Genomic DNA, 5,721 nt, shown 5'->3' with positions numbered 1-5,721 from the left:
CTAAACTCATGTCAACAGCATGGGATATGTCCTTCCTCCCGGGCTCCTGCTGCATAGGACAACATTAGCGCCCCTCCCCCAGACAGCTCCCAGACACAGAGGATCTGTGTGAGTGGAACAGATCCTGTGATAGGAGTCAGACATCTGCAGAGACAAGACTCGGCTGCAGTGACTACACTTGTCTCCACCATGTGTGCAGTGCACAGAGGGCTCCTCTTCCTTCCAGAAGGCTACAGATAGTGATAAGCCACTGGCATGGGCCTATATTGAGGGAGGGGCCTGGAGCTGCAGCTCCACAAGCCCCTATGTTAATCCGGCCCTGATAATAAGACTTACCTGTAGGTACCGTGAATATCTCCTAAACTTTCACCGTTTAGGAGATTAAAAAACGAAATGCTGGCAACTCTGGAAATTCTGCACTTAGTCTTGTTCACAGCACAGTCACCATACAAAAATACAACATATAAATAGTGTAAAAAATAAAAGGATAATGCATATCACTCCCACTAATTAGATGATGTGACATATAATAGCATGAATCACTGCGAAAGAAAAGAATAGAATACATAGATCAGTATAAGAAACCACATCATTTAAAAAAAATCAAAACAAATACAAAATTAATTAAAAAAATATAAAAATATAAAAAAAAACGTAAAAAATGTGTATCACTAAAAAAAACACAAAAAAAAAATCTCTAAAGCTAAAAAAAAAAAAATGCTAAAACTAACCCCATTGGAGAAAAAGGTCAACATCATAGCAGAGATTCATACCCGAGGGCACTCTGGTATGTAAATTAAAGATCTACCGGACTTCACTCTCAAGAAGCCTGTGGTGTAGATCACCCCCCCCCCCCCCCCCCAACGAGGTAGTGTTTTAACTTTTTCTAAACCATAAAAAGAAAAAGCAGACATATTCCCTGCATGGAGATATTTGAAATGTTTTGTCTCATTGCCAGTGGACCGCTGATCATGCCTTCGATAGGGTGGCTGGGCACATTGTCCAATCAGGAAGCAGGTCTGACATCCTGCCTCCTGATTGGTGGGGAGGAAGGTTAGTGTGAAAATAGAGAAAATTAATTCGCTATGATCACACAATTGAATCTATTAGAGCCTCTGGCTCTAATCAGGTGCTTCAAAATGTACCACTCCCTCCCACCCCGCCATAGGAATCCATGTGTCTGGCGTCCTGAAAGGGGCCAGGCACATGGATGGGGAAGCGGTGCCCATGCGCCCACAGTGCCCAGGATGCCACTGATGACTGAGCTGTGAACAAGGCTAAGTGCCGAAACGTGTCAGCTGTCACATTTTAATTGTCATGTTATAATAAAAGATTACAGAAGAATTTCCAGAGTTGCCGGAATTTTGTTTTTTATTCTCCAGTATCTTAGTTGGATGGAAAGAGGACATCCCAAGCCTGAGCAGCTGAGGTAGGTGTTTCGGTATTATATTATCTCACCAGAGGCTTCACAGCTTGAGCAGTGTTTCTCTTGTATGCAGACGTTGGACTGTTTAGGAGATATTCACTATATCCACATGTGCCAACGTCATTGGCACATGCGCACTGAAGAAACAGCATGCTCGTGCCGTTTCTTCAGTAGCTGTGGCATGACCGGAGACACTTACGTGCATGCGCAGGAGTGATATCATTGTGGCTCTGGCCAATCAAAGTGCTGGAGCCTGAAAACCCAGAAATAATTCCGGGAGACATGTTGCCGGTCCCAGCAGTGTACAGGGACCACTGCAACAGCTTTGTTCTGAGGTATTTCATAATTAAGTTAATATGTGATGCATACTAGCTCATTATGCCTTTGTCTTGCAGGTTGTTTTTTTTTTTTTTTTTTTTTTAGAGAGTTTACAACCACTTTAAAAGGTGAGGCATACACACAGTATTGTAATTTGTATATGCAAAAAAAAAAAAAAAAAAAAAAATAGAACATGATACAGTATCAAGTGTGCACAACGGAAGTAGTAGTACTATGCATTGGGTACATGGAAAATTGGGCATACTTTAAGAAACAGCAGCCAAACCAGCAAAATACACCTTTCCTGCATTGTATACATTCGAATATTTCTGGACTTTTTTTCAAAATACGAGACACCTGGTAACTATGCAAGGAAAAGCGCTGGGTCCAGTCTTTAGTAAAAATAAGGACCGAACGGAGATTTGTATATGACAGATAGGAGATGGGGTGACATGGGAAATAGGTTGATACCTTGAATTGTATTTTAAGTTAACATAGATGCTGTTAGTAACTAAATTGTGCCTTAGGAAAGTGAAGGAAAGGGAAGTATGTGCTGCTGGGGCTGAGAACATTAAAGAAGACCTTGAGTTATGTTTTCAGCTCTCCGTCTTTTTTTTTTTTTTTTTTTTTAATCTTTATTTATTTATTTATTTTTTACACAAAATACAAAAAGAGAGAACAAATTTAAAAGAAGAGGAGAACGCATATTTCATGTTTACAAACATATCTTCTTAGTTTATACATACATATACCCTCTTAACCTTATACTTCTTCTATTTTCTCCCTCATCCCTCCTCCCTCCCCCTCCCCCCTATCCTTCCCTGCAGATATCGCCTGAGGTTCATAATTTAATTATCTTTTACTGACTGGGGTTATGTTTCTTTAGTATTATTGTGTTATTTCCTTAACAAATCTCCAGGATTTTTTAAATTTTTTCCAGGGTTCCCATTTCCCTCCATTATTCTCTTCTACTGTTAGGTCCTCTCCCCCTTCGTTTAGACATTCCATATTTTGTATTTTATTTATTCTGAAAATCCAGTCCTGTATTTTAGGGCTTTCCTTTTCTCTCCATTTTTGCGGGATTAAACTTTTCGCGGTGTCAAGTAAGATGGGGACTAGCGAGAGTTTATATTGTTTTATGGGTTCATCTATTCCATGGAATAAAACTGTCCAGGGGTCCTCTTTAATATCTTTTTTAGTTACCTCTTTTATTATATCAATGATCTTCCTCCAGTATTCTTTAATAATGGGACAATCCCACCATATATGACCCATAGTCCCTATTTTTTTACATCCCCGCCAGCAATCCACGGAATGTCCAGCTCCAAATTTACTCAATTTATCGGGGGTAGCGTACCACCTAGCTAAACATTTATAATTCGTCTCTATTATTTTGTTCTCAAACACTGTATTGTGAACTAATTTAAATATTTTCTTTCTATTTTGCCTGCTACATTGTGAACCCAAATCATTTTCCCATTTTTTAATGTATGCCGGGTCCTCCAGCTCGTCCCCTTCTGAGAGTATTTTGTATATTCGAGCAATATTATTTTTTGACTTTTCTCTCTGACAAAGCCGTTCAATAGGCCTTAGTTCTTCTTCGCCTCGTACTGGTTAAGGGAGCTTTGCAACAAACTGACGCAACTGGAGGAACCGCCATTCATCCACCCTCATTAGTTCAGTGTCCGCCCTCAGTGCTTGGAAAGTGACTAATTGACCCTCCACCAATATATCTTTTAGTTGTGCATTATTTTTTCTTATCCAGTTACCTCCCACTTCCAATTTTCCGGGTAAAAAATAATCATTCTCTTTCAAAAAAATCAGAGGTGAGTTGTATCCCCATTTGTTTTGTGTATGGGTCTGATCCCACATTTTAAGTGCATATCGTGTTATTTCATGTGTATTATGTCCTAGTGTCCTATGTTGTGGAGGATTCCATATTATTCTCCCTAAATGTGCTTGGCAAATTGCCATCTCTAAACTAACCCATCTCTTGTCATTGACCTCTTTCGCCCATTCCACCACCCGTGAAAGTACCACCGCATTGTGATATTTTTTTAAATCCGGGAGTGCTAACCCACCTTGTTTTTTCCCCCTCCTTAACACCGCAAAAGCGATTCTTGGCTTTTTATGTTGCCATATATACCTTGAGATTACATTTCTTAATATTTTAAAAAAGGCAGAGGGGAGTGAGATAGGCAACATTTGGAACTTATATATAATCTTCGGAACCAGAATCATTTTTACCACATTTATACGTCCTAACCATGAGAGAGGATTTGTTGAAATTTTCTTTATTTCTCGTTTAATTTCATCTAGTAAAGGAATATAGTTATTCAAGTATATTTTCCTAATCGTATCCGAGAGAGTGACTCCTAGATATTTAATCTCCTTACGCCAGGGAAAATGGAATTCTGCGCTGAGTTTCTTCTCTTCCATAATACTAATGTTGATGTTTAGAACTTCGGACTTGCCCAGGTTTATCTTCAAATTTGATATTTTGCCAAATTTTTCTAGCAGCCTTAACAAGTTTGGAATTGTTGTCCTAGGGTTGGTAATGAAAAAGAGCACATCGTCCGCATAAGCTGCGAGTTTGTGCTCCTCCTCTCCAACCCTAATCCCTTTTATATCCGGGTTATTTCGTACGGAGGCCAATAGGGGTTCAAGAGACAATGCAAACAAAAGGGGTGATAATGGGCACCCCTGTCTGGTGCCATTTCCCATTTGAAACTGTGCAGATGATTCTCCATTAACCTTCACCGCAGCTTGTGGGTGGTTATAAAGTACTTTGATCCACTGGATCATCCTTGGGCCCAAGCCCATAACTTCTAGCGTTTCTATCATGAGTCCCCAGTCTACCCTGTCAAATGCTTTCTCAGCATCTATTGACAGGAATAGACCGGGGGTCCCATTGTTTTTTAGGGCCTGTAGGAGGAGCAATGCCCTCACCCCATTATCCCTGCCTTCTCTCTCGGGTATGAATCCTACTTGATCTGAATGTACCAGTTCTATCATTTTTTCCTTTAATCTAGATGCCAGGACTTTAGCATATAACTTTGTATCTGCATTAAGCAAGGCTATCGGCCTATAATTAGAGCAGAGCAGGTGATCCTTACCCTCCTTTGGGATCAACGTAATTGACGCACGCAGGGCCTCTCTCCCCATTTCATATTTTGTCCCCAAGCCGTTCAAGTATTTGCAGAGCTTAGGGACTAGGATCTCTTTATATTTTTTAAAATAAGTAATCGAGAACCCGTCTGGCCCCGGGCTTTTACCCGGTGCTGTATCTTTTAATGCATTATAGATCTCCTCCTCTGTAATGGGTCTGTCCATATTATGCCTGTCAGTATCTGTTAAGTGTGGAAGTTTTGCTTTATACAAAAATTCTTTACTTTTCCCCTTTTCCTCTTTGCCTTGTACCCCTTTCTGGCCTACATTGTACAGGGCTTCATAGTATTGCTTAAAGGCCTCCGCGATTTCCTTAGTTGTATACACCGTCTTCCCACTTTTATCCTGTATTTTTTCGATGAAATTAATCTCTCTTCTCTTTTTAACCTGTCGAGCCAAGTATTTACCTGTTTTATTTTCTCCCAAGTACCTCTCTCTGGCTCTCCCCTCTAAAACCCTCCTTGCTTCCTGATCATACATATCTTTTAATTCCTCTCGCTTATTGTTCAATAAATGAAAAAGTTCCTGATGGTGCTCCTTTTGTTTTTTTTGTTCCTGTTCCAATCTATAAACCTCCTTTATTAATTTTTCTCTTTTCTCTAGACTTTCCTTTTTTTTTCTTGTACCTATGGAGATGAGGATACCCCTAATATATGCTTTGTGTCCCTCCCAAAGGGAGGCCTCCGTTATCTCACCCGTGTCATTCGTTAAGAAATAGAATTCTATTTCTTTCCGTATTATTTCTGCGATTTTTTTGTCCTGTATAAGGTTCTCGTTTAATCGCCAAGTGAATGGATGTCTATGTATTC

The sequence above is a fragment of the Lithobates pipiens genome, unplaced genomic scaffold (assembly GCF_037356315.1).
Source record: "Lithobates pipiens isolate NorthernLeopardFrog02 unplaced genomic scaffold, aLitPip1_a1.2 Scaffold_19, whole genome shotgun sequence".
Lineage (NCBI taxonomy): Eukaryota > Metazoa > Chordata > Amphibia > Anura > Ranidae > Lithobates > Lithobates pipiens.
Note: the sequence above shows the minus strand (reverse complement) of the source record.